General features: G+C 44.9%; 1 protein-coding gene and 1 long non-coding RNA gene across 2 annotated transcripts in view; one reads left to right on the forward strand and one right to left on the reverse strand.

The window, feature by feature from the left end:
• lamc1 (laminin, gamma 1) overlaps window positions 1-12,325 on the forward strand; it is a 45,905-nt gene that overhangs the window by 1,548 nt on the left and 32,032 nt on the right. The window lies entirely within an intron of this gene.
• Window positions 3,813-7,146, reverse strand: LOC116721108 (uncharacterized). Its single transcript, XR_004339525.1, has 2 exons — window positions 5,630-7,146; window positions 3,813-4,494 (listed from the first exon to the last, which is right to left on the reverse strand). It is a non-coding gene; the product is annotated as an uncharacterized LOC116721108 (long non-coding RNA).

Raw genomic sequence — 12,325 nt, forward strand, 5'->3', positions numbered from 1 at the left:
AAATGACAAAATATGATGAAAATGTCAGAGTCCATAAACATAGATGTCTGCACTTCCTGGTCTCTGTTAAGGGTGATCTGTTAATGGTGATCTATTAACGGTGATCTATTAACGGTGATCTGTTAACGGTGATCTGTTGACGGTGATCTGTTAACGGTGATCTGTTAACGGTGATCTATTAACGGTGATCTGTTGACGGTGATCTATTAACTACGATCTGTTGACGTGATCTATTAATGGTGATCTGTTAACGGTGATCTGTTAACGGTGATCTGTTGACGTGATCTGTTAACGGTGATCTGTTAATGGTGATCTATTAACGGTGATCTGTTAACGGTGATCTGTTAACGGTGATCTGTTGACGGTGATCTATTAACGGTGATCTGTTGACGGTGATCTATTAACGGTGATCTGTTGACGGTGATCTATTAACGGTTATCTGTTAACGGTGATCTGTTAACGGCGATCTATTAACGGTGATCTGTTGACGGTGATCTATTAACAGTGATCTGTTGACGGTGATCTGTTGACGTGATCTGTTGACGGTGATCTGTTAACGGTGATCTGTTGACGTGATCTTTTAACGGTGATCTGTTAATGGTGATCTGTTAACGGTGATCTGTTGACGTGATCTTTTAACGGTGATCTGTTAATGGTGATCTATTAACGGCGATCTGTTGACGTGATCTATTAACGTGATCTGTTGACGGCGATCTATTAACGGTGATCTGTTAACGGTGATCTGTTAATGGTGATCTGTTAACGGTGATCTGTTAACGGTGATCTGTTAACGGTGATCTGTTGACGTGATCTATTAACGGCGATCTGTTGACGTGATCTATTAACGGTGATCTGTTAACGGTGATCTGTTGACGTGATCTATTAACGGTGATCTGTTGACGGTGATCTGTTAACGGTGATCTGTTGACGGTTATCTATTGACGGTGATCTGTTAACGGTGATCTGTTAACGGTGATCTGTTGACGGTTATCTATTAACGGTGATCTGTTAACGGTGATCTGTTGACGTGATCTATTAACGGTGATCTATTAACGGTGATCTGTTAACGGTGATCTGTTGACGGTTATCTATTGACGGTGATCTGTTAACAGTGATCTGTTGACGGTGACTGGAGTTTGTTGGGTTCAGCTGCGACTCGTTGGTGGAAACTGGATGGTTTTTATCTCCAGATGATTTAAAGAGTTCTGAAATTATTCCTGCATGTTTTGGATGTTTTTGTCATATTTCTGGTTATTAATGTTACAGCTGTTTGTTGATGACTAACTGAACTAACTGGACCTTTAACAGCAGTCGGGTGCAGATGTTTTCCCTTCACTGATTCCAGAGTCGATGTTCAGCAATGAGATTCCTGAGTGTTTGATCATCAGTTGGTCGGTTCTGGTCGGTTCTGGTCGTTTCCTTTGGTCCAAATCAGTTGATGAGTAACTTTATCTGGTGGTTCTGGTTCTTTTCACACAGAGAAAATTTTAATTGAACCAGAAACTGTAACTAGAATCCAGAGCAGGAGGTTCTGTCCACTAACGGGTCAGATGGACGTGGACACTGGTGGCTGTCTTCATCGTTGTCTTCATCGTTGTCTTCGTCGCTGTCTTCATCGTTGTCTTCCTCGTTGTCTTCATCGTTGTCTTCGTCGCTGTCTTCATCGTTGTCTTCCTCGTTGTCTTCCTCGTTGTCTTCATCGTTGTCTCGTCTCTGTTGGATGTTTTGTACCTGAATCTGTTTAATGTTTGAAACCAAGAAAACTTTTCTCTACTTTGTTTCTTCTGTGGATCTTGACCTTCTGACCTTCTGACCTTCTGACCTCCTGACCTTGTTTCTCAGTCGTGACTCTGAATCAGATTTATTGATTCGGTCGTGGAAGGAGGCTTTTCTTCCTGAATCTGTTTATTCTCAGAACCTCCAGCTGTCACCGACCAGAACCAGGAGGATCCAGCCTAACGCCATGAACCAAAATCTGACGGTTTGTTGGTCCTTCTGGTCAAGACCGACCCGATCGGGTCGGGTCGGGTCCTGACGTTGGACACCTGTCCTCTAAGGAGGACAAAGCTTCGTCTGTAATTTCAGGAAACCCGCCGTGAGCTCAGGGCTCCCTGTAACTTGGTGTGTTTGGACTCTTTGAAGTGCGGCAGGAAGGCGACGTGTTCTGACTCGACCGTGCAGAGACGGGCCCCGGGGCCACATGAAAGCGCCACAAAGAAGAAAACCTGCAGGAGGAGGAGGAATGGAGGCCTGGCGCTCTGCAGCTGAAAACCTGCAGTTAGTTTGAACCAGGACTGAGACAGTCTGCATCAAAAAGATCCTCAGACACCAGATCTGGATTTAAACTGTGTGAACAGCAACCAAAGTCTAAAAGAAACTCCTGACAGGAGCAGGAACTGGATGAAAGGCTGGATCAGAACCGGTCTAAAAACCTAAACTCAGACGTTCAGACGACTGCTTGGTCTCACAGCAGATGAAATCCTGCAGCAGTAACATCGGATCGGATCGGACCGAGCCGCTCTGGAGACACAAACTGAGGGCCAAACTCTCCAGATTCCTCCCTGAGGAAAAGCGCTGAAGTGTCCTGAGAGCGGATCAGAACAGCCGTCCTCTGAACTGGACCTCTGACGGCCGACAGACCCAACTAGACTATTCAACAGACAGACCCAGTTTAGAAACTCAGTTAGTCTAACGAGTCATCGGTCATAGTTTACATTAAACAAGTTGCTCATGTTGATCAAGTTGCTTCCTGCACAGCAGAAAAACCCAGAAGACGTCATGGTTCATCTTTTCTGGATGTTTTTCTTCTTATTAATTTTCATCAAAACGTTGAAACGTTTCCAGACATTGAGGCCCTTCAGTCGTTCCTGGTCTGAATCCTAACTTAGTTTAATGCTGTTTTCTTTGACTAGACACTTTATTTGATTATAGTGGAATAGAAATGTGTCGTAGAGAAATGCCAGATAAAATGTGGCCAAATGTTTCCACAGAGAAAACGACGCTGAAGCAGCAGAAATGAGGAACTTAGAGGAGGTTAAAGTCTCTCTACATAATTTGGATTTTTATGTCACACTGTTAAATGTTTCTGTTTTCTAAAACTAAAGATCAGATTCATAAAGCCTGAAGAGTTCAGGGTCTGAATATACATTTTAATGAGTTTATTTGGCGTAGAGAAGCGCCAGTAAAACCAGCAGAGGCGTTTTCACTGCAGGTCACAGAACTAACTTCACAGTTTCAGCTCAGTTGGCTTTTTGTCGAATGTTTCATTTTTAACTCAGGGCTACAGGCTATAAGAGAAAACTTTAGTCATTGAATCCTGGGAACTAAATGATCTGAATCAAACTTTTCTCTGGTTTGATGTTCAGTTTGTGGTGTTGGATCAGATTATTCTCTGATTAACATTTTGTCGTCGGTGTGGAGGATTAGAAACCAGGCTGTAAAATCTGCTTAGCAACTGTGACACTTGAAGAAGTCGGTCATGATCTTCTTGTTTTCCTTGTGCACAAAAATAACTTCCTGATTATAACAGATCAGATTGAAGCATTTATTTTAAGTCTTTATGTCGGGACCAGACTTTATACTTTAACAGTTATTAAAACCTGGAGACGTTTACAGGAAGCATCTAGATTAGATTTTCTTTACTTCCTGTACGGGTCCAGTGGAGCAGAGCTGATCAGCAGAGAGGAGGCGGCGATGAAATCCCAAAACAAGCGAATGCAGCAGATATTTGATCAGAAACAGAAACAGAATAATCTGATGTTTGTACCTGGAGCAGCAGATGGTGAATAAAGTTATTAACGGTGAAACCAGGATTAAAGGGAACAAAAGCAGGTTTTTATTCAGACATGTTTCAGTGATGTCATCGGCTTCAGGACAGTCTGGATAACGAATGAGGCGTTTATGGTCTGCATCATGTGTAGGAGAACTCGGCTTTGTGTTTTAACTTTGCAAAAAGGTCAAAAAAGAAAATAATAAACATGTTTCAGTGAATAAAGTCTCACATCTGAAGACTCTCCATCAAATGGAGCAGAACTCATCCAGTGGTTCTGAATCTACGACCCCTTCAGGAGCCCTGGATCTGTGTGGGAAAAGCGTGTTTCCCAACCAGTCCTGTTTTCCTGCCAGCTGCTGTAAATTACACCAATCTGAGCGCGAACCCAGGGCGGCGGGGGAGGGGGCGGCCGGGAGTCATCTGCTCCGGACTCGGCATTGTTTAGCGGCTCTGGAATGAGCTCAGCGTGGGAAACTGGGAAGTGTGGAGATTACTGGGCCGGCACAGCTGGAGCCGCTCAGCTGAGGAGACCAACGTTTCTCCAGCCTGAAGCTTCCCGACGCTCAGGATTCAGGAATCCGGGATGAGCCGAGGTTTTAGAGACGAGGCCCGGTGTTGTGGTTCCGACCCGTCTGAGGAGGTTCTGTTCGTCTGCCAGGAGTTCAGACTTCAAAGCAGCGAATAAACTTCCAGCTCAGATGATCTGGAATCTCCACATGACGCTGCGGCACAAAAAATCATCCTAAACATGACTTTATTTGGGTTTGTAATTATTTACAAAATCGTCAAAAATGAAAACAATAAACATGTTTTGAAGAATAAAGACTTTCATCTAAATCAGACAGAAATCTTCCAATAAACTCCTGAATCCTTCAGGAACCAAAACAATAATTATAGTTTATTTTTCTTATCAGGTTTGTGGCAATAAATCAGTTAAAAACAAGATGGATCCAAACAAACTCAATCGTTTCCATGTGGACGAGTTTTTATGTTTCTACTAAAAACTGGAGGAAAAACAAAACAAACTTTTGTTTACAGAGAATTTATAATTCATCTGTTTGTTGTTTTATTATGGATATTCAAAATGTCTTCCGGGTCCAAAGGTTCTGTAGAGTTTAAATGGATTTTTGACAAAGACTTTCTGCATTATTGTTATTATTATTATTATTATTAACATTATATTTCTGGGAAAAACAACATTACTGTTTATCGCAGTAACGTCTACGACAGTTCTGGTTCTGATTGGTCCTGGTTCTGGTTCTGAGTCGGTTCTGGTTCTGGTCCTGGTTCTGGTTCTGATTGGTCCTGGTTCTGGTTCTGAGTCGGTTCTGGTTCTGGTCCTGAGTCGGTCCCAGGGTTCAGACCAGAACTCCAGCAGTAGATCAGGTTCTGTTGCCGTTAGAAACAGAACTCTGACCCAGAAACCCGGTTTATCTCGGTGACCTTGGCGTCTCCAGCTGGAGGTCAAAGTGACTCCTTCCTGCAGAGAGGAGATTAAAGACAGAGAGGTCTCACTCTGATCTTTATCCAGTGGTTCTGGGTTTCCGGTTCAGTCTGGGTTCTGTTCGGGTCGCTGTCACTTTGTTTGGACCTTTCTGCAGCTGGGAAGGTTTTGCTGATAACTGAGGATCTCCGAACGAGATGCATCACTCTGTTCATTATTCATTACAGCTGCGACAGGCTGAGCCTCTCTGATTGGTTCTGATTCTCCCGGGAAGCGGATCCGACTCGGTTCGCCATCATCAGGTTTTGTTGCTTCCAGCTGAATAAATCAGCTGATGGGACGACGGCAGAGACGGTTAATGAGGCAGCCTGAGGCGACCTCTCACTCTGTCTGAAAACGAAGCACTGACTCACCTTCATCCTCCTCCTCTTCCTCCTCCTCGTCTTCGGTTCGAGTCATTTCAGGAATTCAGCCTTTTGCTCGGACCTGGAGGAACCCCCCCCAACACACACACACACACACTCTGGACGGGCCTGTGGATCAGAGGCCTTCAGGCTCTCAGTCCTCCTGACTGGAGCGAAGTGAGGAAGAGGAGGATTCATCTTCATCCCTCCTTGACCTTTCACCGACTTCCTGAGGAACCAAACAGAAACACAAACTCTGGTTTCTGCCACAGAAAGCCTCCAGGTTCATCCCTGAGCTCGGTTTGGGTTTCAGTGGTCAGAACCTGCTGGTCGGTACCAGATGGGTCCAGATCAGAACCAACATGTCCGCCTGCCTGCAGGTTCAGATATGAAGAACCTGACGGAGGTCGTCTGACCTCAGATCAGCTGGAGGGCAGCCGTCCGTCCGTCCGTCCGTCCAGAAAGTCCGGTCCGGTTGGTGAGGTGTGATCGCTCATCGACCTCTGACCTTTGGTCCTCCTGGGTTCGGTTGAACTCTGGTTGGTTTCAGCTGTTGAAACTTTCTTACGGTGGAGGAAACGGTTTATCAGCCAGGAGCCGACGCAGTGCATGATGGGATTTGTCTCAGGTGGGAGTTGAAACAGGAAGTAGCTGCGTCTCTGTTTGCTCTCCGCCTCAGCAAACAGCCGCTCCTTTCTTCTCCTCCTGCAGGTCGTGTTGAAGTTGCCGCTCTGTTTGTTCTCGTTGCTTTGAAGCTCAGACGCTGCATTCTTGTTGCCGTGTTAATTAAAAGGCCGGCGGTGCGTTCAGGGACCCTGAGCAGTGTCGTTCCTCTCAGCTCTTCTTCAACCTCCTCAAGGTTTTTCTCTGAACTTTGGTTGAACTTTTTCTTTAAAACTCTGAATTTAAACTAAACTCAAAACTAAAATGTTTAAAAGTGAGTGATGATGATGAAGCCAGGAGAAAGGATGAAGATGATCCCAGGGATCTTCGGCGTGTCGCAGCTCGTCTTCCTCTCCAGGCTGTGATTAAGCATCTGGATCAAAACGCCATCATGAGGCCATAAACACGCAGGAAGTGGTAATTACAGCGCCGACACTTTCCACGCTTCCTCAGAGGAAAGCATCATCATCTTCATCATCATCATTTTCATCATGGAGGTTTCCTGCTGCAGCTGCTTTTTATCAGCTGAACCTCTGGGCCAGATCCATCAAACCAGAACCTTCACGGTTCTGATCGGTTCTGATCGGGTCCGTGGGCCCGACCCTCCTCTTCCTCATTCAGAGAGAAGATGAAGCTCCAACCAGAAATCTGTTTTTTCCAGATCCATTTTACCATCAGATTAATAACATTAATAGCGTTATTGTAGTAAAATGTGAATATTGTTGCTTAGAGACCAACGTAAACAAACTCCAGCTCATTCTGAACGATCCATAAACTTTAAATTCTAATAAACTTTTAACATTGAAGCTGGGAAACATTTTAAACAAACAACAGAAACAATAAATAAAATGAATTATGAGTTTCTGTAAACAAATTATTCTTCAAAATAATGTTTAGTTGAGACCAAAACACCAAACTGGAGAATTTATTGATTTTGTTTTCATGCCCGGTTCATTATTATATGATTAATTATTGCTTTGAATTTGCTTTAGATTTTTTTATTTATTGTGCAGATAAATGTTCTTCAAATAAATGTTCATATATGGAAACTGATGAAAGTTAAGCACTTGGTTTCTAATCTAATGATAAATATTCCTCATATATTTATTGTAAATTTATTGGAATTAATCCATGAAAAAACTGAAAAGGTTCTGAATCCTGGATTAGTTTATAAATCTCTAAATGGTTTTATTGAGTGTTGCTCTGATCTGGACGTCTGACGAGGCCCAAAGCATGACGCCTCCTCCTCCCGCCGGCTGTGGGATCAGACATGTGAATGAACAGAACCGTGTCGGCTCAGACTAAACACCCAGAGCTCAGATACCATCTGTTGACGCCGCGGCGGGTCAGGCGTCTTATCAGCGCCGCTTTCTGTGGAGGATCGGGCGGCCGCAGGAAGCAGAGAAACAGGAAGTTACCGATCCGGGTCAGACTCGGGTCAACATTTGAACCATCAGCAGACGGTTTGCTGCAGCTCAGAATAATGGGAAAACATGGCAGCAAGAACCAGAAATAGAGACACATCTGATTGGTTGTCAGATTTGATTCACAGATTTTCTCATCCTTCATTTGGTTCCTCTGATCAGGAGACGATCTCATCCTCTGATTCAGCCCCAGTAAACCCCAGTAAACTCCAGTAAATTCCAGTAAACCCCAGTAAACCCCAGTAAACCCCAGTAGACTCCAGTAAATTCCAGTAAACCCCAGTAAACTCCAGTAAACTCCATTAAACTCCAGTAAACCCCATTAAACTCCAGTAAACTCCATTAAACCCCAGTAAACTCCATTAAACCCCAGTAAACTCCAGTAAACCCCAGTAAACCCCAGTAAACTCCAGTAAACTCCAGTAAACCCCAGTAAACCCCAGTAAACTCCAGTAAACCCCAGTAAACTCCATTAAACTCCAGTAAACTCCATTAAACCCCAGTAAATTCCAGTAAACTCCAGTAAACCCCAGTAAACTCCATTAAACTCCAGTAAACCCCATTAAACTCCAGTAAACTCCAGTAAACTCCAGTAAACCCCAGTAAACTCCAGTAAACCCCAGTAAACTCCAGTAAACTCCAGTAAACTCCAGTAAACCCCAGTAAACTCCAGTAAACCCCAGTAAACTCCAGTAAACCCCAGTAAACTCCAGTAAACCCCAGTAAACTCCAGTAAACTCCAGTAAACCCCAGTAAACTCCAGTAAACCCCAGTAAACTCCAGTAAACTCCAGTAAACCCCAGTAAACCCCAGTAAACTCCAGTAAACCCCAGTAAACTCCAGTAAACCCCAGTAAACCCCAGTAAATCCCAGTAAACCCCAGTAAACTCCAGTAAACTCCAGTAAACCCCAGTAAACTCCAGTAAACCCCAGTAAACTCCAGTAAACCCCAGTAAACTGCAGTAAACCCCAGTAAACCCCAGTAAACCCCAGTAAACTCCAGTAAACCCCAGTAAACTCCAGTAAACTCCAGTAAACCCCAGTAAACTCCAGTAAACCCCAGTAAACTCCAGTAAACCCCAGTAAACTCCAGTAAACTCCAGTAAACCCCAGTAAACTCCAGTAAACTCCAGTAAACCCCAGTAAACTCCAGTAAACCCCAGTAAACTCCAGTAAACCCCAGTAAACCCCAGTAGACTCCAGTAAATTCCAGTAAACCCCAGTAAACTCCAGTAAACTCCATTAAACTCCAGTAAACCCCATTAAACTCCAGTAAACTCCATTAAACCCCAGTAAACTCCATTAAACCCCAGTAAACTCCAGTAAACCCCAGTAAACCCCAGTAAACTCCAGTAAACTCCAGTAAACCCCAGTAAACCCCAGTAAACTCCAGTAAACCCCAGTAAACTCCATTAAACTCCAGTAAACTCCATTAAACCCCAGTAAATTCCAGTAAACTCCAGTAAACCCCAGTAAACTCCATTAAACTCCAGTAAACCCCATTAAACTCCAGTAAACTCCAGTAAACTCCAGTAAACCCCAGTAAACTCCAGTAAACCCCAGTAAACTCCAGTAAACTCCAGTAAACTCCAGTAAACCCCAGTAAACTCCAGTAAACCCCAGTAAACTCCAGTAAACCCCAGTAAACTCCAGTAAACCCCATTAAACTCCAGTAAACTCCAGTAAACCCCAGTAAACTCCAGTAAACCCCAGTAAACTCCAGTAAACTCCAGTAAACCCCAGTAAACCCCAGTAAACTCCAGTAAACCCCAGTAAACTCCAGTAAACCCCAGTAAACCCCAGTAAATCCCAGTAAACCCCAGTAAACTCCAGTAAACTCCAGTAAACCCCAGTAAACTCCAGTAAACCCCAGTAAACTCCAGTAAACCCCAGTAAACTGCAGTAAACCCCAGTAAACCCCAGTAAACCCCAGTAAACTCCAGTAAACCCCAGTAAACTCCAGTAAACTCCAGTAAACCCCAGTAAACTCCAGTAAACCCCAGTAAACTCCAGTAAACCCCAGTAAACTCCAGTAAACCCAGTAAACCCCAGTAAACTCAGTAACCCCAGTAAACTCCAGTAAACTCCAGTAAACCCCAGTAAACTCCAGTAAACCCCAGTAAACTCCAGTAAACCCCAGTAAACTCCAGTAAACCCCAGTAAACTCCAGTAAACCCCAGTAAACCCCAGTAAACTCCAGTAAACCCCAGTAAACTCCAGTAAACCCCAGTAAACTCCAGTAAACTCCAGTAAACCCCAGTAAACCGCAGTAAACCCCAGTAAACTCCAGTAAACCCCAGTAAACCCCAGTAAACTCCAGTAAACCCCAGTAAACTCCAGTAAACCCCAGTAAACCCCAGTAAACCCCAGTAAACTCCAGTAAACTCCAGTAAACCACAGTAAACCCCAGTAAACTCCAGTAAACCCCAGTAAACTCCAGTAAACCCCAGTAAACTCCAGTAAACCCCAGTAAACCCCAGTAAACCCCAGTAAACTCCAGTAAACTCCAGTAAACCCCAGTAAACTCCAGTAAACCCCAGTAAACTCCAGTAAACTCCAGTAAACCCCAGTAAACCGCAGTAAACCCCAGTAAACTCCAGTAAACTCCAGTAAACCCCAGTAAACTCCAGTAAACCCCAGTAAACTCCAGTAAACCCCAGTAAACCGCAGTAAACCCCAGTAAACCCCAGTAAACTCCAGTAAACCCCAGTAAACTCCAGTAAACCCCAGTAAACCCCAGTAAACTCCAGTAAACCCCAGTAAACTCCAGTAAACCCCAGTAAACCCCAGTAAACTCCAGTAAACCCCAGTAAACTCCAGTAAACCCCAGTAAACCCCAGTAAACTCCAGTAAACCCCAGTAAACCCCAGTAAACCCCAGTAAACTCCAGTAAACCCCAGTAAACCGCAGTAAACTCCAGTAAACCACAGTAAACCCCAGTAAACCCCAGTAAACTCCAGTAAACCCCAGTAAACTCCAGTAAACCCCAGTAAACCCCAGTAAACCCCAGTAAACTCCAGTAAACTCCAGTAAACCCCAGTAAACTCCAGTAAACCCCAGTAAACTCCAGTAAACTCCAGTAAACCCCAGTAAACCGCAGTAAACCCCAGTAAACTCCAGTAAACTCCAGTAAACTCCAGTAAACCCCAGTAAACTCCAGTAAACCCCAGTAAACCCCAGTAAACTCCAGTAAACCCCAGTAAACTCCAGTAAACTCCAGTAAACCCCAGTAAACCCCAGTAAACTCCAGTAAACCCCAGTAAACTCCAGTAAACCCCAGTAAACCCCAGTAAACTCCAGTAAACTCCAGTAAACCCCAGTAAACTCCAGTAAACTCCAGTAAACCCCAGTAAACCCCAGTAAACCCCAGTAAACTCCAGTAAACCCCAGTAAACCCCAGTAAACTCCAGTAAACCCCAGTAAACTCCAGTAAACTCCAGTAAACCCCAGTAAACCCCAGTAAACTCCAGTAAACTCCAGTAAACCCCAGTAAACCCCAGTAAACTCCAGTAAACCCCAGTAAACTCCAGTAAACTCCAGTAAACCCCAGTAAACTCCAGTAAACCCCAGTAAACTCCAGTAAACCCCAGTAAACCCCAGTAAACCCCAGTAAACTCCAGTAAACTCCAGTAAACCCCAGTAAACTCCAGTAAACCCCAGTAAACTCCAGTAAACTCCAGTAAACCCCAGTAAACCGCAGTAAACCCCAGTAAACTCCAGTAAACCCCAGTAAACTCCAGTAAACTCCAGTAAACCCCAGTAAACCCCAGTAAACCCCAGTAAACCCCAGTAAACTCCAGTAAACTCCAGTAAACCCCAGTAAACCCCAGTAAACTCCAGTAAACCCCAGTAAACTCCAGTAAACCCCAGTAAACCCCAGTAAACTCCAGTAAACCCCAGTAAACTCCAGTAAACTCCAGTAAACCCCAGTAAACTCCAGTAAACTCCAGTAAACCCCAGTAAACCCCAGTAAACTCCAGTAAACTCCAGTAAACTCCAGTAAACTCCAGTAAACCCCAGTAAACTCCAGTAAACTCCAGTAAACTCTCCCAGTGATTTCCTCTGAATGATCCCATCATTTGTTGCTCCACCAGTTAATTGCTGGTTTCCTGTTGGAAAAACTCCAGCTGCTGTTTTTCTGCTTCAGCTGGGAACCATCTCCCTCCCAGCGCTGACCTCTGACCCCACCGTAAGCTCCCTGGTGGGAGCCGGCGTCACGGTGGGAACGGCGGGACGGAAAAAGCAGCAGCTTTGACCCGAGAGCGGAGCGGCGTGGAGGCCGGGGGCCGCCGCTCCGCTCTGTGATGTAGGCAGGAAGTGAAGCCGGGGCCCCGGGGCCTCCGGGGGGGCGGGGTCGTTACCGACGGCGAGGAGTCTGAGCGCCGAGGTGCTTTACAGGAACAAGCAGATGCATGCAGGGTAATTTTAGCTGTGCTGGCGGGGGGGTAAACACATGACGTGTGGACGGATTAATGAGCGGCACCGAGGCTTCGGCTGCAAACCGGGCCGCCGCCACCGCCGCCGTCTGAGGCTCTGTAGGTCAAAGGTCAACCTTCAACAGTTTGCAGTTTTACTTCTAACCTCCATTCATCTCAAGCTGAGCTGGTTAAACTGGAGC

This window comes from Xiphophorus hellerii, chromosome 6 (assembly GCF_003331165.1).
Source record: "Xiphophorus hellerii strain 12219 chromosome 6, Xiphophorus_hellerii-4.1, whole genome shotgun sequence".
Taxonomy (NCBI): domain Eukaryota; kingdom Metazoa; phylum Chordata; class Actinopteri; order Cyprinodontiformes; family Poeciliidae; genus Xiphophorus; species Xiphophorus hellerii.